The sequence below is a fragment of the Sciurus vulgaris genome (assembly GCF_902686455.1).
Source record: "Sciurus vulgaris genome assembly, chromosome: 7".
NCBI classification, from domain to species: Eukaryota; Metazoa; Chordata; class Mammalia; order Rodentia; family Sciuridae; genus Sciurus; species Sciurus vulgaris.
In genome coordinates, this window is record NC_136467.1 from 63614175 (window position 1) to 63640790 (window position 26616).

A 26616-nucleotide genomic window follows, 5' to 3' on the forward strand; every position below is an offset into this window, starting at 1 on the left:
TCATTGTATTTTCAAGAGCATGTACCAATTAGTGGTGTTTTGTAAAGATACAGGACTCTATATCATGAAAAAAGATGTGAATGAGCAATTTAATATTATTTGATTATTAGTATAGTCAGTATTTTATTGACTTTATTTTTGTATTTACTTTTATATATTAGATTACTTGATGAATATTCAATATCAGATTTTGAAATTGGATACCTGAGTTCCTCCATTTTTGGTGATGTCAATTTGTCTCCTTTTTTTTCTTATTACGTAGTGTTACCTTTATATTTCAAAACTTTCTGGAAATATTACATTTTGAAATTTACATTTATATTACTTTTTGAAAACTTACATTTCAGAAACTTTTATATTAGTTGGAAGGTCTCTTACTGATGTCTTCTATCTGCCCAGGTTCTCTGCTCCCTCCTATTAATAACTACTATGTTGAATTTTATGTATTCTTCTAGTTTCTGTGAGTAAATACAGATTCTTATTCCCGGTTTCCTCTCCCCACAACATTGAATAAACCATAGCATATCATAATACTGTTCTTCACTTTTCTTTTTTTCCATAACAAGATCTGCACATTTCAGAAAATAGAAAACTTTTTTATTATGTTTTTTGAGTGCATAGAATTCCATTGTACGGATGTGCTATAATTTATTCAGGTGGTACCCTATTTTTTGGTTAGAGTTTTATAATTATCCATAGTAGTTGGGTTTATCCTCAGAAACTCATACAGTTTGTCGATTTCAGTTCATGATCCCCCCTTTCCCTCCTGTACTCCCTCCTCTCTCTACTGGGCTTCCTTTTGCTCATTGATTAATTTATATTTGATTATTTCTTTGTTATCCTATCCTTTGCTCCTGTTTCCTTTATTTTTACTCTAGCTTTTGCATAGGAGAGAAAACATTCATCCTTTGAGTTTCTGAATTTGGCTTATTTCACTTGGCATGCTATTCCCCATCTCCATCCATTTACCATAAAATGCCATACTTCCATCCTTCTTTCTGACTGAGTAAAACTCCAATGTGTGTGTATGTATCTATATCTATATATCTATATCACAGCATCTTAATTCATATATTGATGTGCATCTGGGATGATTCCATAATTTAGCTATTGTGAATTGTGTTATTATAAATATTGAGTGACCGTATCACTGTAGTATGCCAATTTTAGGTCTTTTGGGAAAAATGGCATAGCTGGGTCATATGGTAATTCCATCCATGTTTTTTTGAGTAATCTCCATACTGCTTTCCAGAGTGGTTGTATTAGAATGTAGTCCCACCAACAATGTACAAGTGTACCTTTTTCCTCCCAACTTCATCAGTATTTATTGTTGTTCACATTCTTGATCATTACCATTCTGACTGGTGTGAGATGAAATCTTAATATGGTTTCGATTTGCATTTCCCTAATTGCTAGAGATGTTGAACATTTTTTTATATACTTATCGATCATTTGTGTTTCTTCTTTTGAGAAGTTTCTGTTTAGTTCTTTTGCTCATTTGTTGATTGGGTTTTTTTTTTTTTTTTGGTGTTAAGTTTTTTGAGTTCTTTGTATAATTCTGGATATTAATCCCCTGTTGGAGGAATAGCTGGCAAAGAGTTTCATGTATTCTGTAAGCTCTCTTTTCACACTCTTAGTCATTTCCTTTTCTGTGCATCAGAAGCTTTTCATTTGATGACATTTTATTGATTCTTGGTTTTATTTTTTGTGCTTTGGGGGTCTTGTTAAAGAAGTCAGTGCCAGCACTTATTTGGTGCATCAATAGGGTATAGTACCCTATTGATGACATATGGATTGTTTTCTTAGCCTTTGGTATCATGAATAATGAAGAATATTCTTAGCCATATATAGTTTTGAATATGTACAAATATATTTTGGATAAATTCTACAACAGTGAAATTGATAGGCCAACAATTATGTATAGTTTCAAGAGAAATATTTTTTGTTCCCAATTGAACACATTTTGACTGTGAAAGAATGTTTTCATGTTTGTTGGAAAGTGTTTATCTGCAACATTTGGTTTCAAACATTTTTGATTATACCTTACGTAAAAGTTAGTTTACATTGTGATCAATATACTCAAACACAATCCAAACAAAAGTTCCATGAAATTATACTAACTTTATTAAATACACAGCAGTGTGTTATTTTTCTTTTCTACTTTATTCTTTGTACATGCTGATCACAATTTACTAATTTAATTTCATGGCTCATTAGTAGAGCATACCTTTTTTTGTGAAATACACTGACCTCAAGTTTAGCTGGCCAACAGTTTACTTATGTGTTGAAGGAGAGGGAATCCCTAACTGTACTATCTAGTCTTCCAAAAATTTGCTGTAATTCTTCTGCAACTGAAACAAATAAGTGTGACTTTTTTCTAATTTTTAGAAAGTCTTTCAGAAGTATTTGTTACATTTGGATTTGGAAGGTTATCATATTTTAAAATAATAGCATAGGTTGGTATAATATCTATATGTATATATAGAGAGGGGAAAAATGGATATATAAATTTAGGTTCACATGGGGTATAAAACAATTTCCTGAGAATAAATAGGAAAGAGAATATTAAATATTTCCTATCATAATCTTTATGTATTCTTTGTAATGGATGAAATTCCATGATGTGCTTAGTGTTTGATTATCTTTAGGGTTTCTACTGCTATCTTAACTATCAGGTAAATTTTAAAAATATAAAAAGTATGTTCTCAGGCAATAGCTTTCTGGCTTTTTTTTTTCTTGGGTTTTTTTTTTTTTTTTTTTTTTTGATTCCCAGAACAACAGCAGAAGATGATGCAACCTGAAAATTGCCATGAACTAGCATAGAAAAAGATAGTTTGACTAATATTAATAATGTCTGATGGAATTGTTGTGAAACTTATTAAATAATGTGAGCAGAAAAATTTATATATATTAAGCTTATATTCTAGACATAGTCATTGTACTTAACATGGAGTATCTTTAAGTACTGTTTAATGTCTGAAAATTCATAAATAATGCAACTTATAGATAATTATGATTTATTAATCAAAATTCTTAACTCAAATACGTACAGAAAAAAAAACCCCACAACATCAGTGTATGTGGTGTACAGTATTATGCTAAGCATTAAGAAGACAAAACAACACAAAACAAAAAATCTGTAATTCCCACCCCTAGTAGGCTTGTTATCTAGAGGAAAATGACTCTTAATCACTTTAAAAGGCTACAGGTGATTTTGATTGATTTGTTGAAGTATTCATCAAACTTCAATGAAGATGAATAATGAGGCTTAGGTTGGGGGCTTAGGTATGTGGTAGGTATTGTGACCTTTTTTAGATCTTGGATTGGAGTATAGAAATAAGGATGAGTTATTTCATTTTGGAAGGGGGAACCCATTAATTTCACTGTTGAACACATTAGACAAATGATTATTGATTTTCTTGTTTGTTTCTGCACTTTCTAACGATAACCACAGATAATAAATCCTTTACCTTTTCCAAAGCATTGTTAGAGATGGAAAGTTTATTATGTATTTCATCTGGATTTCTGACCCCTGTATTATGGCATGGACTTTTAGCTCATAACAAAGATTTTGGGTGCTGCCCCAAAAGCCTCGCCTGCAACAGTTTGCTGTGTTAGACTAGTATATTTATCAATTAAAAAGCATTATGGTAGTTAAACTAGGTGTTCTCTAGAGCTGCTCTGTTTAGTATAGTAGTTACTTGCTACTTGTGGCTATTGAACAATTGAAATATGGTTAGTATGAAATGAGATGTACTTTAAGTGTACAGTAATGGCTCAGGCTTACTACAGGAAAACGAATATAAAGTATATTAAGGATTTTTAATTATGTACTTAAATGTTAATATTTTAGATGCTTTAGGTTAAGTAAGATATTAAGAAATAAGTGCATTTGTTCCTTTTCATGCTTTTTATGTTTCTTTAGAAAATTTAAATTTATATACATGATTTGCATTTTATTTCTATTGGACAGTGATGATCCAGACTAGAAGTATTTGAAACTTTTTAAAAAATAATTTTATTGTTTATTTTTAATTTGAAGAATTTATTTGTCTCTTATTATGTAGTCTCAATCTTTAAGATTTCCCTAGAACTAGAGTATCTGATATTCAGTCTGCTTATCAGAGGGCTAAAGGCTTATAGTCTGAATGTTGACTTCTGAATTGTTTATTTACATCCTAAATGCAGTTTTCAGTAGCAAAATGGTGATCACATAATGATCCCTGCCCTAGTAAGTGTTCATAGTTTACCTGAAATAATTGTATTATAATATATCCATAAACCTACCTATCCCAAAGTCTATAAGACTTGAAGTGAAGCCCTGAACTTTCTAAACTTGTTTTTCTAAAAGCATTTCCATGAGATCACCTGAGCTTTTTTAAGGGAAAAGGTTGTTTACTCTTGTGAAATGTCAGGCAATTTCTATTACTTGTTAAGTTTTCTAGCAATGTGGTGTTAGAGAGACAAGAAGGTGCTGGATCCACAATCATAATAGAGGACAGGAGTGAGCAAAGGGAAATCAGCATAGAAAAATAGTTGCTCTGTGAATAAAAGTATTCCCTTTCAGTTTTTTTAATGTAGTGTTTTAAAATACAGCTGCAATCATTGTATAGATACACCTTTGCATTGAGGTTATATATTTATGTGTGTGTATGTGTGTGTGTGTGTATCTTTCTCTCTCTCTCTCTCTCTCTCCCTCTGTCTCTCTCCATCTCTATCTATCTCTCTATCTCTATCTCCTGGGGATTGAAATCAGGCCCTTATGCATGCTAAAGATATATTCTGTTACAGAATTTTGTTTTTGTCTATTCAATGTATATGAGTATTTTTTCTTGTATTTGAGTATTTTTTCCATGTTTTTTTTTTCTTGTGGCTTTATATTTTCCTTGGTTATCATTTTGTTGAATGCATAATATTTCATTGAATGTCATAATTTACTTAATCATTCCTCTAATTTGAGAGATCACTTGGTAATTAGAAAAGTTGAAAATTGTGTTACATGCCTTGCAATCTCGATATATTTTTATCTTGACCTTTCAAAATTATCTCTAAAATTTTTGTATAATTATTAAATCATATATATGTAAAAGTGATAAAGTATATGATGATTTTGCCCAAGTAATCACATGAATTGTCAAAGTAAAATAATCAAAATATATTATACTTATCTTTAGGTTCAATTGCATATTAATTGAATTGCCAAACATTCCCTAAATAAATGAGATCTATGATACTGGATTATTTCATAAGCAAGACTTTTGTTGTATTTGGAAAAATAATTTATTCAGTTTTCATAGGCTGTTGCAAAAATTGGATTAAACGTTTTTTTTTTTATCACATTGCTTTACATATCCCTTTCAACAATGAAATTTATATAAAGTTTATTATGTTTAACCATAAAAGTACCTTCATAATTTTGATGATTGAAGTTTAGTTTTATGACTAATTATTTAGGACTTCTAGACTAGATATCTATCTAGAGCACTACATTAAGAAATTGTACTGATAATTGCAGTTGAGTGATAGAAATTAACAAAATAGACTTCTCACAACCAAAATAGAATTTAAAAGTTCTTATATAAAATCTCATAGTTTTTATTCCTAGAATAGTCTGCTTCTACTGGACAATTTTTGGAAAATCACTAGACCTCTCTGAAAATTAGTTTTTAAAAATCCTTATTCTTTCCATTGACCTCCAAATTTAGATGATAGACAGTCATAAATGATAGACACTCAAGAGTGTTTATTGTTTTCTCTATGTTTATGCTCTTAATCTTCCTCATATCACCAATAAAAGTGCCATCTATCTGTTTAAGGGAAAAAAAAGTCATATTCGATTTATTCATTTTCCCCATCTTGAATTTAAATCATCATCAAATCATTGGCTATACCTCAGAAATACAGCTTATATTCTCTACCTCTATTTCCATTGCTGTCACTGTAATATAAAGCAGCAGTATCCTTCACCTGTACTGGTACCATAGTTTTCTATCACTCTCCAATCCATTTTCCTTATGGTAGCCAGATAGTGTTTTAAAAATATGAATCATATGTGTTTTTTTTTACAGTATTAGATATTAAACCCAGGACTTTGTACAAGCTATGTATGCATTTTATCACTTAGCTACCTCCCAAGCCCTTTTCAATTTCATTTTATTTTGAGACACTGTCTTGATAAGTTACCCAGGGTGGCCTCAAACTTGCTGTTCTCTTGCCTCAGCTTCCTGAGGAGCTGGGATTACAGGTGTGCATTACTGACTTATGTCATTCTTAAAATTCTTCACTGATTTACATTGCATTGAGAATAAAAATCCAATTTCTTTCTTGTGACCTACATTTCCTATGTAATGATATGACTTTTTTTTAATCCCTTTTCTATCTCATGAGTGACCACTTATTCACTCTACAGCTGCTCTCTCTATAGTTGCTTGAACATATCAACTTAGTCCTAATGTGGTAAACCAGATATAGGTCTTTCTCCTACCTAGAATGTATTGTGCTTGCAAATTTTTTCATGGCCTACTTTTCGTCATTTTATTTTCAATTTAGGTCACTTCTTTTCATACCCTTATCCAGAAACCCAATTTAAAGTAACTGTTTTGTCCCACTACTCTCTCTTACAACATTTATTAAAATGTATTTGTATAAGTATTTGAAATAATTTTTTTATTAGTTAATACGTCTCTCACCTTCATTAGAATGTAAGCTGAAAGACAGAGGAGACTATCTACCATTTTGACTATTTGAACTATTTGTGGCACATAAAGGACGTGCTTAATAAATATTTGCCAAATGAAAGGATGATGACCTCAGCCATGAGTAAAAGATCAAATTTTCTTTCATATATTAATAAAGCCCAAAGTCAGTGATTACTGAAAATAGTCTTATACACACACTCATGTACATACTCTTATACACATACAAAGTAGTATTTAAGGAATTTAAATGAAATTATTTAGAAGTAAATTATCTTGGGTCTCGTACATACTAAGCATCCATTCTACTTCTGAGCTACATCTCCAGTTCCTGTTTTATTATTTTTAACATTTTACTAATGTTTATTTTTTCCTGTTGAGGCATTTGTTAAATTCTTTTTTATTTTGCTTTTTTTTGTTTTTGTTTTTCGTATGGGGTTACCTGGGTTTTTGGAGCCCAGGTGCACTTAACCACTGAGCACATCTGTGACCTTTTTTATATTTTATTTAGAGACAAGGTCTTGCTGAGTTGCTTAGGGCCTAAGTTACTGAGGCTGGCTTTGGACTTGTGATCCTCCTGCCTCAGTCTCTTGAGCCTCTGGGATTACAGGAGTTCACCACTGTGCTTAGCTTGCTAAATTCTTAATATTTTTATTTTAATGTTTTGTTTTGACATATTCATTAATGCATATAACATACTTTGCTTTAATTCAATCCCCAGTACTTTGCCTTTCTCTCCCCTCTTCCCTTCCCTTAATACCCTTCCTCTACTCTATTGGACTTCATTCTACTTACTTACTGTTTTTTTTTATTAACACTATTATATGTAAAAGTGGAACTCATTGTGATATATTCATATATGCACATAGTGTAATTTGATCAGTTTCAGTACACAGTTCTTCTCCTTTCCCATCTCTCCTCTCTTCTCTCTGCTTCCCTTCCTTTGCTTCAGAGCTCTCCCTTTGATTTTTCACGAAATCACCTTTTTTCCCCTAATTTCTTAATTCTTTCTAGCTTCTGCAAATGAGAGAAAACATTCAATTCTTAACTGAGTCTTGTTTCTTTCATTTAGCATGATGTTCTCTAGGCTACCAAATGCCATAATTTCATTGTTTTTATGACTAAAACGTTATTGTGCATATGTGCATCACATTTTCTCTTGCACTTCATCTGTTTATTGGTATCTAGGCAGGTTACATAACTTGGATATTGTGAATTGTGCTACTGTAAAATATTGTATGCCTGTATGACTGTAGTATGCTGATTTTAGTTCTTTTTGATTACTACCATGGAGTGGAGTAATTGGATCATGAGGTGGTTCCATTCCTAGTCTCCATACTGCTTTCTAAAAGTGGTTGTACTCATTTGCAGTTCCACCAGCAATGTACAAGTTTACCATTTTCCCCCATATCCTTGCCAGCATTTATTATTATTTGTATTCTTGATGATTGCCATTCTAACTGGAATGAATTGAGATCTCAGTGTATTCATTGGCACTTCCCTGATTGCTAAGGATATTGAACATCTTTTCATATTTTTTTGTCCATTTATATTTCTTCTGTTGAGAAGTGTCTGTTTACTTCTTTTCTCTTCTTATTGACTGGTGTTTTTTGGGGGAGGGGCTGTTATGCTTTTTGAGTTCTTTATATATTCTGGATATTAATCTGCTGTCAGAGGAGCAGCTGGCAAATATCTACCATTCTGTAGTCTCTCTTCATGCTATTGTTTCCTTTGCTGTGTGGGTGCTTTTTAATCTGAAGCCATTCCTCTTAAGAAATTGAAGAAGACTTCAGAAAATGGGAAGAGTACCCGTGTTCTTAGATAGGCAGATTTAATATGGTCGAAAGGCCATACAACCAAAGCATTATACAGACTTGATGCAATGGCCATCAAAATAAACATGATATTCTTGATGAAACTAGAAAAAGCAGTCCTAAAATTCATGTAGAAGAAGTAAGAGACCAAAATGTCCAATGCAATATTGAGCTGTAAGAGCAATACTGGAAATATCACAATACCTGATCTCAAATTAGTCTGCACAGTTATCATAACAAAAACAGCATTAAAATAGGTATGAACATCAGTGGAATAAAATGGAGGACATAGACATTTCCATATAAAAATAGTCATCTGACATAGATAGAACCATCTTGAAAAGGGGGCCAAAAAATACATTGGAGAAAAGAGCCTTTTTAATAAATGGTGCTGAGAAAACTGGATAGCCATATTTATGTATAAATGAAACTAGATCCCTATTTCTCACCTAACAAAAATTAACACAAAGTGGATCGAAGACATAGAAATTCAACCAGAAATACTGTAACTACTAGCAGAAAATTTGGGATCAATACTCTGACATATTGGTGCCAACAAATTCCATAATAAGAGTCTTAAAGGTCAAGAAATAAAACCAAGAATCAGTAGGTGGAATGACTTAAAAATAAAAAGCCCTGTTTTATTTTTAATCGCATGGCTTTTAAGTAGATTATGATGTGGAGCCTGATTTCTGAGGGATGTTAGTGGTTGGGGTTCCAGCCTACTTGGACTGAACGTGCAGTTTCTATTATGTCTGGTTTTGAAATGGGGATCTGATGATACTGCTGTATAAAACCAAGGAATATTTTAAATTGAAAATCACACAGTATATGCCCTTAGCACCTATATAATTTTTTCTAAATATATGCTAAATTTTTTTTAAATTTAATTTTTATTGTAAACAAACGGGATACATGTTGTTTCTGTTTGTACATGGAGTAACAGCATACCATTTGAATAATCATACATTTACATAGGGTAATGATGTTTGATTCATTCTGTTATTTTTTCTTCCCCCCCACCCCTCCCACCTCTTTTCCCTCTATACAGTCCCTCCTTCCTCCATTCTTGCCCCCCTCCCACCCCCCATTATGTGTCATCATCTGCTTATCAGTGAGATCATTCCTCTTTTGCATTTTTGAGATTGGCTTATCTCACTTAGTGTGATAGTCTCCAATTCATCCATTTGTCTGCAAATGCCATAATTTTATTATTCTTTATAGCTGAGTAATATTCCATTGTATATATATACCACAGTTTCTTTATCCATTCATCAATTGAAGGACATCTAGGTTGGTTCCACAATCTGGCTATTGTGAATTGAGCAGCTACGAACATTGATGTGGCCGTATCTCTGTAGTATGCTGATTTTAAGTCCTATGGGTATAGGCTGAGGAGTGGGATAGCTGGGTCAAATGGTGGGTCCATTCCAAGTTTTCTAAGGAATCTCCACACTGCTTTCCAGAGTGGCTGCACTAATTTGCATCCCCACCAGGAATGTATGAGTGTACCTTTGTCCCCATATCCTCTCTAACACCTATTGTTGCTTGTATTCTTGATAATTGCCATTCTAATTGGGGTGAGATGGAATCTTCGTGTAGTTTTGATTTGCATTTCTCTTATTACTAAAGATGGTGAACATTTTTTCATATGTCTGTTGATTGCTTGTAGATCTTCTTCTGTAAAGTGTCTGTTCATATCCTTAGTCCATGTGTTGATTGGGTTATTTGTATTCTTGGTGTAGAGGTTTTTGAGTTCTTTATATATTCTGGAAATTAGTGCTCTATCTGAAGTATGAGTGGCAAAGATATTCTACCACTCTGTAGGCTCTCTCTTAGCATTACTGATAGTTTCCTTTGCTGAGAGAAAGCTAATATGTGCTAAAATTTAAAGTGTACCTTTCAAATACTGTGGCAGGTGAGACCCGCAACCCAAGGTTACGCCACATGCATCCAAGATGGTGACTGGCAGAGAGCCAAAGGGCTTGCTGAATGTGCCTTGAGAAAAACAGGAAGCGTTTACCATTGGCTGTATGATAATTAGTTCAGCCGCCTAGCGCATGGACAGACATATCTTACATGTATGCTTGAGCTCGTGATCGCTTGACCTTTAATAGGATTGGATGGACATATCTGATCACAATTGCTTATGCATGAGACTGCTTATGTATTGAGGGTGTTATTGGAATAAATCGGAAGCTGCTTCGTGAACTTCTGAAGTGTACATGTCCTTTGTCCCTCTGGTCGGCGACAAGTGGCAAAATACTTTCAAGTTAGCATATAATACATACATTAGCTTAGAAGGGACAGCATGCTCTTGAGTTCTTCTCACATACCTAGTTAACACTAGGAATTGACTATCAGAGTAACAGGCAAAATAATACTATTGGTAAAACAAATAGATTCAATCATTATGCACAGTAAGTGAAGTATGTTTATTGCTAATTTTTGATATTCTAAGTATATAGTATCATGCAAATGATTTTTAAAATATAGAGTATGCACTTAAGAGAAGCCTCTATAGCAAGTATTTAATAACAGATATCCAAAGTATTTTCTGTGGGCTGTATAAATGAGTAATGTGCTGTAAAAGTAGCAGTGTGGTGTATTTAACATACGCATAGAAAAGTGGAATTTATCATGAAACTTATAACATTGGGTGTAGTTCTGTTCTGCTGATTATGATATGTTTGAAATGCCTGGTAGTTAAAATCAAGTAAAAACTAAAATGGTATATATTTGGAATGGTTCTCAAGGCTAAACCTAAAGCTCTCTTAAGGATAAATGGACCATGAAATACTCCATTTTCTGTTCAAAAGCAAATGGTAACATACTAAGGAAGATAAATTTCCTTTATGTATTGATTTTTAACTTTACATATTAATTAATGTCTAAAATTAATACCTGTGTTTCTTATACCTTATAAGAAAATATTAAGTATTTGGAAGCAATGATTATTAGCTCCATTTTATCAGACATTAATGTATGTATGAAATATCAATAGAACAAAGAATATTATTCTTACTATGTAGTTTTGATTTGATTAAAAATAAAGTTTTGGTATGAGTACTCTTTTCTTCCTTTTTAAACATTTGCTTTCTGAAGCTATCTTTAAATACAATTCAACTAGCATTCAAATATAAGAAGTTCCTTTTGCATAATAAACTTTATCTTCATTTTCCTCCAGTAGTGTACAAAAGAAATTGAAGTTGATTGAGCCCTCTAGTAACTTTGTTTTAATACTGTTGTGTGGTTGCTGTATGAGCACATTTCTTTTTACCAGCAAATTAATTGGTGAACATTTTTTCATGGATTTTCCTAAATTCAAAATTAAAAAGAAAAGAAGGATAGAAGAGAAGAATTGAGAATAATTTGTTTGATGTACATGGATGAGCCAGTGTTTGGGGCATAAATATGATTGTTAGGTCTTGCTGATTTATGCTTCCATTAAGCAGTATGAAATGTCCTTCTTTATCACTTCTGATTAACTTTGGCTTGAAGTCCACTTTATCTGATGTGAGGATGGATACCCCCTCTTTTTTGCTGAGTCCATGTGCATGGTATGTTTTTTCCCATCGTTTCACTTTTCGTCTGTGCGTGTCTTTTTCTATGAGATGAGTCTCTTGAAGGCAACATATTGTTGGGTCTTTCTTTTTAATCCAGTCTGCCAATCTGTGTCTTTTCATTGATAAGTTCAGGCCATTAATATTCAGAGTTATTATTGAAATGTGATTTGTATTCCTGGTCATTTTGGCTTATTTTCAGTTTTTAACTTGACTTGGTTTCTCCTTTGTTTGGCTATTCCTTTAAGGTAGTTCCTCCCTTTGCTGACTTACATCGTTGTTTTAGATTTCTTCCTCATGGAATATTTTGCTGGGAATGTTCTGTAGGACAGGCATTCTATTTGTAAATTCTTTTAGATTTTTTTATCATGGAAAGATTTTATTTTGTCATCAATCTGAATGGAAGTTTGCTGGGTAAAGATTCTTGGTTGGCATCCATTTTCTTGCAGAGCTTGAAAAATGCTGTTCTAGGCCCTTCTAGCTTTTAGGGTCTGGGTTGAGAAATCTGCTGATATCTGTATTGGTTTCCCCCCGAATATGATTTGATTTTTTTCTCTTGCAGCATTTAAAATTCTATCTCTATTATGTATGTTAGGTATTTTCATTATAATGTGCCTTGTGAGGGTCTGTTGTAATTTTGTACATTAGGTGTCCTGTAAATGTCTTGTATATTATTTTCCATTTCATTTTTCAGATTTGGGAAATTTTCTGATATTATTTCATTGAAGAGATTCTAGAACTCCAACTATACTACAGAGTAATAGTAACAAAAACAGCATGGTATTGGCACCAAAATAGACAGATAAATCAAAGGTACAGAATAGAGGACACAGAGACAACCCAAATAAATACAGTTTTCTCATACTAGACAAAGGCGCGAAAAATATGCAATGGAGAAAAGATAGCCTCTTCAATAAATTGTGCTGGGAAAACTGGAAATCCATATGGAGCAGAATGAAACTAAACCCATATCTCTCACCCTGCACAAAACTCAATTCAAAATGGATCAAGGGCCTTGGAATCAGACCAGAGACCCTGCACCTTATAGAAGAAAAAGTACATCCAAATCTTCAACATGGCTTAGGATCAGACTTTTCAACATGACTCTCAAAGGACAAGAAATAAAAGCAGGAATCAATAATTGGGATAGATTCAAACGAAAAAGCTTTTTCTCAGAAAAGGAAACTATCAGCAATGTGAAGAGAGAGCCTACAGAGTGGGAGAAAATCTTTGCCACACATACGTTAGATAAAGCACTAATCTCCAGAATCTATAAAGAACACAAAAAAGTTTACACCAAGAATACAAATAACCCAATCAATAAATGGGCTAAGGGAAAGAGCAGACACTTCACAGAAGAAGATCTACAAGCAATCAATAGATATATGAAAAATGTTCACCATTTCTAATAATAAGAGAAATGCAAATCCAAACTACCTGAAGATTTCATCTCACCCCAGTTAGAATGGTGACTATCAAGAACACAAACAATAGGTGTTGGTGTGGATGTGGGGGAAAAGGTACACTCATACATTGCTGGTGGGGATGCAAATTAGTGCAGCCACTCTGGAAATCAGTGTGGAGATTCCTTAAAAACATGGAATGTAACCACCATTTGACCCAGCAATCCCACTCCTATACCCAAAGGACTTATAATCAGCATACTACAGTGATGCAGCCACATCAATGTTCTTAGCTGCTCAATTTACAATAGTTAGATTGTGGAACCAATCTATATTTCCTTCAATTGATGAATGGATAAAGAAACTTTGGTATATATATATATACAATTTAATATTACTCATCCATGAAGAAGAATAAAATTATGGCATTTGCAGGCAAATGGATGAAATTGGAAAATATCATGCTAAGTGAGATAAGCCAATCCCAAAAAACCAAAGGCTGGATGATCTCTTTGATAAGTAGATGATGATACTTAATGGGGGGTGGGAGGGAGGCAAGCAAGAATGGTTGAAGGATGGATTGTATAGAGGAAAGAGGAGTGGGAGTGGTGGGGACGAAGAGAAAAATAACAGAATGAGATAAACATCATTACACTATTTACATGCATGATTACATAAATGGTATGACTCTACTTCATGTACAACATGTTACCCCATTTTTTTATAATGAATCAAAATAAATAAATTTTATAAAAGAGAAGAAAAGAAATAAAAAACAGGAGAAAGAAAGAGGACCAACTTACAGGGAGTTGTATAGAACATGGGCTATTTGAAGTAATATACAAATTTTGTAGTATTTTTTTTAATGTCCTATTGCTAGTCAGTATGATGTGTTGATAGTAGTTTCATATGCATGAAGCAGTGTTATAAGGATTCTTCTGACATTGCTTTTTAAATGAATGTGGAGACATTAATTGGCTGGCAAAATAAATCATCATATTTTTTAAACAATGGATTTAGTGGTAATTTGTGTCTGAATGAAAGTGAGATCATTCGCCCTTTGGATTTTTGAGATTGGCTTATCTCACTTGCATGATATTCTCCAATCTCATCCATTTGTCTGCAAATGCCATAATTGTATTATTCTTTATAGCTGAGTAATATTCCATTGTATATATATACCACAGTTTCTTTATCCATTCATCAATTGAAGGACATCTACATTGGTTCCACAGTCTGGCTATTGTGAATTGAGCAGCTATGAACATTGATGTGGCTGTATCTCTGTAGTATGCTTGGGTATAGGCCAAGGAGTGGGATTGTTGGGTCAAATGGTGGGTCCATTCCAAGTTTTCTAAGGAATCTCCACACTGCTTTCCAGAGTGGCTGCACTAATTTGCAGTCCCACCAGCAATGTATGAGTGTACCTTTTTCCCCACATCCTTGCCAACACCTATTGTTGCTTGTGTTCTTGATAATCGCCATTCTAATTTGAGTGAGATGGAATCGTAGGGTAGTTTTGATTTGCATTTCTCTTATTACTAAAGATGGTGAACATTTTTTTCATATGTCTGTTGATTGCTTGTAGACCTTTTTCTGTGAAGCATCTGTTCATATCCTTAGCCCATTTGTTGATTGGATTGTTTGTATTCTCTTGTAGAGGTTTTTGAGTTCTTTATACTTTCTAGAAATTAGTACTGTATCTAAAGTATGAGTGGCAAAGATATTCTCTCACTCCGTAGGCTCTCTCTTCCCATTGCTGATAGTTTTCTTTGCTGAGAGACAGCTATTTAGTTTGAATCTACCCCAGTTATTGATTCTTGCTTTTATTTCTCGTGCTATAGGAGTCCTGTTAAGGAAGTTGATACTAAGCTGACATGTTGACAATTTGGAACTATGTTTTCTTCTATAAGATGCAGTGTTTCTGGTCTGATTTCAAGGCCATTGAGTTGATTTTTGTGCAGGGTGAGAGATAGGGGTTTAATTTCATTCTGTTGCGTATGGATTTCCAGTTTTCCCGGCACCATTTGTTGAAGAGGCTATCTTTTCTCCATTGCATATTTTTGGCACCTTTGTCTAGTATGAGAAAATTGTATTTATTTGGGTTTGTGTCTGTGTCCTCTATTCTGTACCATTGATCTACCTGTCTATCTTGGTGCCAATACCATGCTGTTTTTGTTACTATTGCTTTGTAGTAGAGTTGACGTTCTGCTATTGGGATACCCCCTGTTTCATTCTTCCTTCTAAGGATTGCTTTAGTTATTCTAGATTTCTTATTCATCCAGATGAATTTCATGATTACTTGCTCTATTTCTGTAAGGTACATCATTGGGATTTTAATTGGAATTGCATTGAATCTGTATAGCACTTTTGGTAGTATGGCCATTTTGACAATATTAATTCTGCCTATCCAAGAACATGGGAGATCTTTCCATCTTCTAAGGTCTTCCTGAACTTCTTTCTTCAGTGTTTTGTAGTTTTCATTGTAGAGATGTTTTACCTCTTTGGTTAGGTTGATTCCCAAGTTTTTTTTTTTTTTTGGAGGCTATTGCAAATGGAGTTGTTTTCCTCATTTCCCTTTCAGCTTTTTCGTCACTTGTATATAAAAATGCTTTAGATTTATGCGTGTTGATTTTATAGCCTGCTATTTTGCTGAATTCATTGATGAGGTCTAGAAGTTTTCTGGAGGAGGTTTTTGGATCCTCTAAATTTAGAATCATGTCATTGGCAAATAGTGACAGCTTAAGTTCCTCTTTTCCTATTCATATACCTTTAATTTCTTTAGTCTGCCTAATTGCTCTGGCTAGAGTTTCAAGAACAATGTTGAATAGAAGTGGTGAAAGAGGACATCCCTGTCTTGTTCCTGTTTTTAAAGGGAATGGTTTCAGTTTTTCTCCATTAAGAATGATGTTGGCCATGGGCTTAGCATAAATAGCCATTAGATGTTGAGGTATGTTCCTACTATCCCTATTTTTTCTAGTGTTTTCAGCATGAAGGGGTGTTGTATATTGTCAAATGCTTTTTCTGTGTCAATTGAAATAATCATATAATTCTTATCCTTAAGTCTATTGACATGATGGATTACGTTTATTGATTTACGGATATTAATCCACCCTTGCATTCCAGGGATGAACCCCACTTGATCGTGGTGCACAATTTTCTTAATATGTTTTTGGATACAGTTTGCCAATATTTTGTTAAGAATCTTTGCATCTATATTCATGAAGGATATTGGCCTAAAATTTTCTTTCCTTGATGCGTCTTTGCCTGGTTTGGGTATGAGGGTGATATTAGCTTCATAGAATGAGTTTGGTAGGGTAATCTCCTTTTCTATTTCCTGGAATACTTTGAGAAGTATTGGAATGAGTTCTTCTTTGAAGGTCTTGTGGAACTCAGCTGAGAATCCGTCTGGTCCTGGGCTTTTGTTGGATGGTAGATTTTTAATGGCTTCTTGTATTTCATTGCTTGATATTGTTCTGTTTAAATTGTGTGTGTCCTCCTGGTTCAGTTTGGGAGGAGCACATGACTCTAGAAATTTGTCAATGTCTTCGGTACTTTCTATTTTATTGGAATACAGGTTTTCAATATAGGTTCTCATTATGTTCTGTATCTCAGTGGTGTCTGTCGTGATATTTCCACGAATTTTAGTAATTTGAGTTTTCTCTCTCCTTCTCTTTGTTAGTGTGGCTAAGGGTTTGTCTATTTTGTTTACTTTCTCAAAGAATCAATTTTTTGTTTTGTCAATTTTTTGAATTGTTTCTTTTGTTTCAATTTCAGTGATTTAAGTCTGATGTTAATTATTTCCTGTCTTCTACTACTTTTACTGTTATTCTCTTCTTCTTTTTCTAGGGCTTTGAGCTGTAATGTTAGGTCATTCAGTTGTTGACTTTTCATTCTTTTCTGGAATACGCTCCATGCAATGAATTTTCCTCTTAGTACTGCTTTCATAGTGTCCCAGAGATTTTGATATGTTGTATCGTCATTCTCATTGACCTCTAAGAATTTTTTTCTCTTCCCTGATGTTTTTTGTTATCCATGTTTCATTCAGTAGTATATTATTTAATCTCCAGGTGTTGGAGTAATTTCTATTTATTATTTTGTCATTGATTTCTCAGTCCATTATGATCTGATAGAACACAAGGCAGTATCTCTGTTTTTTTGCATTTCCTAAGGGCTGCTTTGTGGCATAACATATGGTCTATTTTCGAGAAGGTTCCATGTGCTGCTGAGAAGAAAGTGAATCCGCTCGTTGATGGATGGAATATTCTATATATGTCTATTAAGTGTATGTTATTGATTGTGTTATTGAGTTCTATGATTTCTTTGGTTGTTTTTTGTTTGGAAGATCTATCCAGTGGTGACAGTGGTGCATTAAAGTCACCCAGAATTATTGTGTTGTGGTCTATGTGATTCCTGAAATTGAGAAGGGTTTGTTTGATGTACAGGGATGCACCGTTGTTTGGAGCTTAAATATTTACAATTGTTGTGTCTTCCTGATTTATGGTTCCCTTAAGCAGTATGAAATGTCCTTCTTTATCCCTTCTGACTAAGTTTGGCTATAAGTCCACTTTATCTGATATAAGGATCGAGACCCCTGCTTTTTTACTGAGTCCATGTGTGTGGTAGGTTTTTTCCCATCCTTTCACCTTTAGTCTGTAGATGTCTTTTTCTATAAGATGACTCTCTTACAGGCAGCATATTGTTGGGTCTTTCTTTTTAATCCATTCTGCCAATCTGTGTCTTTTGATTGATGAGTTTAGGCCATTAACGTTCAGGGTTATTATTGAGATATGATTTGTATTCCCAGTCATTTGGCTTGTTTTTGGTTTTTAAGTTGGCTTGGTTTCTCCTTTGAGTGGATTTTTCTCTAAGGTAGTTCCTCCCTTTGCTGACCTACATTGTTGTTTTTCATTTCCTCCTCATGGAATATTTTGTTGTGAACATTCTGTAGCACAGGCTTTGTATTTGTAAATTCTTTTAACTTTTGTTTATCATGGAAGAATTTTATTTCATCTTCAAATCTGAAGGTAAGTTTTGCTGGGTATAGGATTTTTGGTTGGCAACCATGTTCTTTCAGAGGTTGAAATACCTTGTTCCAGGCCCTTCTAGCTTTTAGAGTCTGGGTTGAGAAGTTGGCTGCTATCCGTATTGGTCTCCCCCTATATGTAATCTGATGCTTTTCTCTCATGGCCTTCAAAATCCTATGTTTATTTTGAATGTTAGGCGTTTTCAGTATAATGTGCCTTGGTGTGGATCTGTTGTGATTCTGTGCATTTGGTGTTCTGTAAGCCTCTTGTATTTGATTTTCCATTTCATTCTTCAGTCTTGGGAAATTTTCTGATATTATTTCATTGAATATGTTGTTCATTCCTTTGGTTTGTATCTCTGTGCCTTCCTCAATCCCGATAATTCTTAATTTTGGTCTTTTCATGAGGTCCCATCGTTATTGGAGATTCTGTTCATGATTTCTTACCATCTTCTCTGTTTTGGCAACTTCATTTTCAAGATTAAATATTCTGTCTTCATTCTCTGAGGTTCTGTCTTCCAAGTGGTCTAGTCTTTTGGTGATGCTTTCCATTGAGTTTTTTATTTGGTTTATTGTTTTCTTCATTTCAAGGATTTCCGTTTGGTTTTTTTTTTTTTTTTGTTTTTTTTTTTGAGAATCTATCTCTTTGTTGAAATGATCTTTTGCTTCCTGCAGGTGCTCTTTCAGCTTATTGTTATTATCATTCATTGCCGGCATTTGCTCTCTTATCTCATCCTTTGCTTTGGGAATCATCTTAATCATGTATAATCTGAAGTCCTTTTCTGACATTTCTTCTAACATACTGTCATAGAATTCTATTAATATAGAATCTAGATTTGTTTGGATCATTTTCTTCCCTTGTTTTTTCATGTTGTTCATGTATCTTCCCCTCTAGTAGTGCAAATCTGGGGTATTACAGAGTTCCCCATATAGGCTTATAGTGGCCCTATAGGTTTCCAAAACCCTTTTTTTATGGGGAGATCAGTATTAGCAGTCTGCCATTCAGACACTATGCAATCCTAGACCAAATAACCCCTATGAGGACAATAACAAAATTGTCATAATAAACAGAATGAGTTCAAATATTATCTTAAGTAAAACAAACAGATTTACAATGAGGTCTGCAGTTTCAAATGGAGGACAAAGAGGATGCCGAGGGATGTAGAATGTGGCTGTTAATGGGATAGAAAAAGAATATACAGCAGTTCTAGATAATAGAAAAGGTGAGAGTGTAATCAAAAGAAATTGGATGTTAGCATGCAGAAAAGGAGAAAGAGACTCTGAGGGAACAGGTAAACCAAAGGAAAAGAGAGCAAGAAAAGTAAAGAAATAAAAACTTAAAAGTTTTTCAATAAGGAGAAAAAAGAAAATCTATAGTATAACAGTCATATAGTAATGAAACCTCCCAGAGTTAAGTAGCCTGATGCATGAGAGGTACCTGACAATGAGCTTCAGGCCTCCAGCAGGCGTCTCAGGAGCTAAGGCTTCCAGGATAATCCAAGATGGCCGCTCTGGCTTCAAAATGTGTTGGCCAATGGGGAGCTGCAGTCAGGGTGTGGCCGTGGTCAGCTGGAGGTCCTGGAGTGATGATGTGGTTGGTCAGGCAGGGGTCCTAGAGGTGGGGTGTGTTTGGTGTGGTTGTGGGATCCTGGAGGTCATTTGCAATCAGTTTTCTGGGGTCCCGGTGATAGGGCACAGTCAGTTGGTCTGGGGGTTCTGGCGACAGGGAGGAGTCAGTCAATGTGAGGACCCCAGAGGCAGGGAGTAATCGGTCACACTGTGGGATTCTGGATATGGGGCTCAGTCCGGCCAGGGATCCTACAAGGCCTGGGTGTTTTCTCAAAATGGTGGCAGCCACCTATAATCAAACCTGCAGGTACTGTAACTGTGAACTTCCAGGCAACAGCAGGCAGCTGGTGCCCATTGGTGGTCGGCGAACAGTTTGATGACTGTTGTTCGAGGATCGTTAGGAGAACCTCCTGCATTGGGTGATGGATAGGTGTAAGGCAGGCGATGGACAGGTGAGAGGCATGCAAATGGCGGATTGTAGGCGTTTGACAGTGACCGAGCTGCACTCAAAAAACACCTCGATATGCTGGCAGACTGCAGGTGATCACAGCAGACAAATGGGGTAAACAGCAGGGGATCGATAAGAAGCAAAAACTGCCTTACAAAGACCTCTGCTTGAAACCAGAGTTACACAGCGACAAGGAACGCAGCCTCCATCTCGTCTGCCATCTTGGATCTCCCATCATTTTTAAACTTGCAAACATTTTCACACAGTATCTACAGAGGAGTATAATGTGCTTGTTCCCTGCCTAAATAACCTTAAATAGCAACTGTTTCTTTTTTCCTCACTATTATCTCTCCAGAACTGAGGTAGTCCCTGATTTGTGGTAGGTGTTTATTCAGTGATTTGTTAGAAGATGGGGAGTGGGGACAAGGCCAAGTTCTCTCAGTGTAGTTTTCTGGTCTAGGTGTACTCTTCCATTTTCATTGCTGCCATCTCTTTCCATATCATCACACAACTCCTTGCTTTTCGCTTGTTATAGGTTTCTTTGTAATAAGTTTCTTCTACCTGAAATGGCATTTATAGAGATCTCTTTTCCTTCAGAAACCTAAGGATATAGTTCATATTTTTATTATAGAAACTAAAATGTCATATAATTTTACCATACTTTTTTTCATTAACAAGTTTTTAGTCTAATAATACCCATAGACTGTTATCAATGATTGTTGAATTGAGTAGAATTTTATAAACCTCCATATATATGATTTTTTTTGGTTAGTATATTTTTCTGATCATTTTATTGTTAATGTTATTCTTCAAGAACAAAGAAATATATTTCTAACTGAAAGTAGAATGTAGATTTTTTCCTAACCTGTTATTATTGTATAGATTCAATTTACTATTTTTTTTGGAGAATATTGTATATGACGTGCATGTCTTTTTAACCCCCCCGTTTAATTAAAATTCTTTTTGCCACTAATAAGCATAAAGTCATTTAATAAAAATTTATTAAGCAACCTATTATGTTACTGACAATTGATTACCAACTGGAGTAATAGAGTAGTAAAGCAAATACTTGGTTTTAGTCCAGTGGGCCAGATATTGATTTAAAAAAATAATTTCAATATTTATTGTTGAGGGTCATAGTATAATATATAGAGGGTTGTTTGAATGCTTAGGTTCTAAGAAATGGGAGTTCCTTCATCCTTTTGAAATATGGTGAAATGTGATAGAAATAAACATAATACTTGCTTAAGAAATTGGAGGAAACCAGAAATTACTTTTGACTGTGAAAATGAATGATAATGAAGATTTTCTATAGTTAGGAAAAGTTTTCTATGTAACATGAAGGCAGAAAAATGTTCAGACAGGTTCACATAGATGGTGGTAGGAAAAGATAATAACAAGAGTTTGTGTTTTGAAGAATCCTGTGTAATGCATACTCTGTGTCTAGATGGATTCTATATGCTGTATACCCTGTTCAGTCAAAATTGGCAATGAGAAGACAGGAAAATTTCAAGCTAGAATGTGCAGTGATTAGATTTATAATTTAGAAACTGTAGTCTCTATTTTTTGATACGAGTTTATAAAGACTTTGAAAATTTCAGTATTCATTCACAGCACCATATTAGCTTACTGAGATATGACTGTAATGATAATATGACTGTAATGATAATACTGCTTTATTTCAACATATTTAACAAGAACCAGCTTTGTGTATGGTTATAAACATCTAATTCAAGACAGTAATTCTGAAGTTATACATTACTTCAAATCCTGGCTCCACCATGTATAGTTGTTTGAATTTAAATAAACCTTTTGAAGTCTTAGTTTTCTCATCTGTAAAGTAATCTGATATGGTCCTTAGAAATAATAATAATAATAAGAATTCATTTAAAGGACTTACTTATTTTTGGCCCATAGTTAGCACTCCACACTTGTTAGACTATTTAAAAATTAATCTTTATAATCTCCTTATATAAATTACTCATCTTGCAGATGTGGAAATGGAATTCAGAGATCTTTAGTTTCTTCAATATTATAGTGCAAACATTGTCAAAGACAGTATTTTAACCTGAGCCTCTGTTCCCTAGACCAGCATCCTAATAGCACATTCTACTGACCTACCAGTACAAAGTGACCAGTAGAAGTTGATAAAGAAAGTATCACTGGTAGTTTGAGGTTTGAATGACTTGCCTTAGAGTCTAGGCCCAAAATGTATTTCTCTTGATCTCTTCTAATGTCTTTGTCATAATAAAGCATAAATAGATCTAATAGATAAGTCACCACTTCATTTTATATTATTTTAATATTTTAATGGCTTTGTTGAGAACTAAGTATGGTAGTGCAAACCTATAATCTCAGCTACTAGGAAGTCTAAGGCAGGGATATCCCAAATTTGAAGTCCAACCTAAACAAATTAGCAAGATCCTGTCTCAAAATATAATAGAAAGAGACTAGGGATTTAGCTCAGTGGTGGACCACTTGCCTAGCATGTACAGAGCCCTAGGTTCAATTCTGAGCTCTACAAAAAAGATCAAAATGAAATAAAAAGCTTTTTTGAGGCAAATTGTCATTCATATATATATCCATACATAAACACATATATATGTTCACATATGTATTTAAAGTAATAATTTGATAAGTTTAGCATGTGAAACCATCACCACAATCAAGACAGTGACCATCTATAATCATCACTTCTCAAAGGTGCTTTTTGCCCCCCTCTAATCCCTCCTCTTCCTCTTTAACCCTACCTACCATCATCACTATGCATCTACTAATCTTTCTTTTGTCACTTTTAAGGATTTAAATTTTTTTTTTTTATTTTTACAGACACATTTTGATACATTGTACACAAATGGAGTACAACTTTTCATTTCTATGGTAGTACACAATGTATATTCACGCCATTCATGTAATCATACATATGTATAGGGTAATACTATCTGTTTCATTCTACAGTTTTTCCGTCCCCACCCCCTCCCACCCCTTTTTCCTCTACACCATCCGGTGTTCCTTCATTCTTCTCTTTCCCCCGCTACCCCCCATTGTTATATATTGTCATGCACTTAACAGAGAAAACATTTGGCCTTTGATTTTTTGGGCTTGACTTATTTCACTTAGCATGATATTTTCCAACTTCATCCATTTACAAGCAAATGCCATAATTTTATTGTTCTTTATGGCTGAGTAATAGTCCATTGTGTATATGTAACACAGTTTCTTTATCCATTTATCAATTGAAGGGCATCTAGGTTGGTTCCACAATCTAGCTACTGTGAATTGAGCTGCTATGAACATTGATGTGGCTGCATCACTGTAGTGTGCCGATTTTAAGTCCTTTGGGTATAGGCCAAGGAGTGGGATAGCTGGGTCAAATGTGGTTCCATTCCAAGCTTTCTGAGGAATCTCCACACTGCTTTCCAGAGTGGCTGTACCAATTTGCAACTCCACCAGCAATGTATGAGTGTACCCTTTTCACCCACATCCACACCAACACTTAACATTGCTTATGTTCTTGATAATAGTCATTCTAATTGGAGTTAGATGAAATCTTAGGGTGGTTTTAATTTGCATTTCTCTAATTATCAGGAAACCAAGTCTTGGTTCAGAAACTTTTAAAGATGTAAGCTATTGGAATAAGTACAAATTGTTACTTCAACTTTCATTTCCCTAATGACTAATGGTGCTGTGTATCTTTATATGTGTGTGCACTTATTTGCCATCTGTATATATTCCTTGCTGAAATAACTGTTCATCTTTTGTCTGTTTTTAAAGTTACATTTTTTCTGATTATTGTTTTTAGAAAATTATATATTCTGAATACCAGTACATTATGTTTTACAAAGATTTTTATCCCATTGTGACTTCTCTTTTAACAATATCTTAAAAATCATATTTTTCATTTTGCTTAAGTCCAGTTTATCAATTTGTTCATGTCTATTTCACCTGAACAAACTTTTTCGTATAAAATTGTTCATAATGTTTTCTTATCACCCTTTAAATTTCTGTAGCACTGTGGTGATGCTACCTTTTGCATTCTTGAGCAAATTTGTATCTTCTCTCTTTTTTTCTCCTTAACATTCTGACTTGAGAAATATCAATTTTATTAATCATGAAGAATTGCCTTTTTTATTTTATTCATCTTTATTATTTCCTTTATTCTATTTGCTTTTTTAAAAATTTTATTTTGAAAGATAAAGTAGCCATTTATTTGAAATCTTTATTCTTTCTTTTTTTGGGGGGTGGGTACTGGGAATTGAACTCAGGGGGCACTTGACCACTGAGGCACATCCCCAGCCCTATTTTGTATTTTATTTAGAGACAGGGTCTCCCTGAGTTGCTTAATTGCTTTTGTTGAGACTGGCTTTGAACTTGCAATCCTCTTGTCTTAGCCTCTGGAGTTACTGGGATTACAGGCGTGTACCACCACACCTGACTTCTTCTTTCTTAATATGGAAAGTTACTGTTTGGAATTTTCTGCTAAATATTGCTTTTGCAATATCCACAAATACTTACATATTGAATTATCATTTTCCTTCCATTAAGAATATGTACTAATGTCCCATTTGATTCCTTTTTCCTCAGTAGCTTATTTAGGAAGTACATGATTTAGTTTCAAATACTGGTTGACTATCCTTATCCAAAATTCTTGGGACCACAAGTGTTTTTAGATTTCAAATTAAAAAAAAAAAAAATCAGCATATTTGCATATGCATAATGAGATTACTTGGGGATAGGATGTAAGTCTGAAGACAAAATTCATTTTATGTTTCATATGTATCTTATATATGTAGCTTGAAGACAATTTTACACAATGTTTTAATAATTTTGTGCATGAAACCAAGTGTCATGGTATGAAATTTCCATTTATATTGGTACTCAAAAGGTTTTAGATTTGTGAGTATTTTGGATTTTCAGATTAGGGATGCTTCAACTGTATTTGGGTATTCTCTAAGAAACTGTCTATTAAGGATGCCTAATTCAATTGCATTGTGATCAGAGAGCAGATTTTATAAGATTTGCTTCTTTTTCAGTTTATCAAGACCAATGCAGGTATGTTTGTGTTTTGTGACACAGTATATATCTTGACAAATGTTTAAGCATTAGGGAAGAATGTGTATGCTATTTTTAGTTGAATAAATTCAATCAGGTGAAGTTGGTTGATAGTACTGTTCAGTTTAGTTGTAACCTTGCTGATTTTCATATCCATTTATTCTACAACTTTTGGAGAGGGACAGTGAGACATTTTACTATGTGGGTGGATTTGTCTATTTTTCTTTGCATGTCTTTTGTTTCTGCTTCATGTATTTTGAAGATCTGTTTTATATATATAAATATTTGAAACTTAATATTCTATTAGTTAATTCATCTTTGTCATTATGAAATGAATATCTTTATTGCTGGCAATATTTTTGGCTTCAAAATTTACTTTTTCTGACATTAATATGTCATTCTTGTTTCCTGCCATTAATCTCAACCAGTATTTTGTTTACTCTTAAACAGTTTAGTTTTCATCTCTTAGGATTCTTTCCATAGGAAGACTTAAGGAAAAATTATTTAACCAATCTCTGTGTTAGGCATTTTCTGTTAAGAGGACATAATAATAACATATCATTGAATTGTTTTGAGGATTAAATGAAGAAATAATAGCAAAGTATCTACAACTGCTTTTTTTGCAGTAAAAACTATATGATGTGTAAATCTATGACTATTGTTCCTAATATTGCTGCTATGTTTTCTAAAAGTGTTTTTTAAAAATGTTTTTCATGATATATTGAAATAGAATTTCCTATTGATTTATATCTATAGGAAGTATCTTGTTTGCTCTTTTACTAGTCATTTTCAATCTAAATAAACTAGAACATTAACATGAAATTTGTAAATGAATTTGAACTTTAAATTATCTTCACGTAATTTTACTTTGATACATTATTAATTTATCATTGTTTCGTACTTACGGATTGTGTTCAAAGATGCCAATATAGTCTCATCTTCATATTTTTCATATTTCTTAAGGTTTAATTTCCAAATGCATTATAATTTGGCAACAGTTTTATTTGTTCACAACTGCACACATTATAGTTTAAAAATAGGACACT

At 33.8% G+C, this 26616-nt stretch overlaps 1 protein-coding gene across 1 annotated transcript in view; it reads left to right on the forward strand.

Annotated features, from left to right (window-relative positions):
- ASCC3 (activating signal cointegrator 1 complex subunit 3) overlaps positions 1-26616 on the forward strand; it is a 449567-nt gene that overhangs the window by 111122 nt on the left and 311829 nt on the right.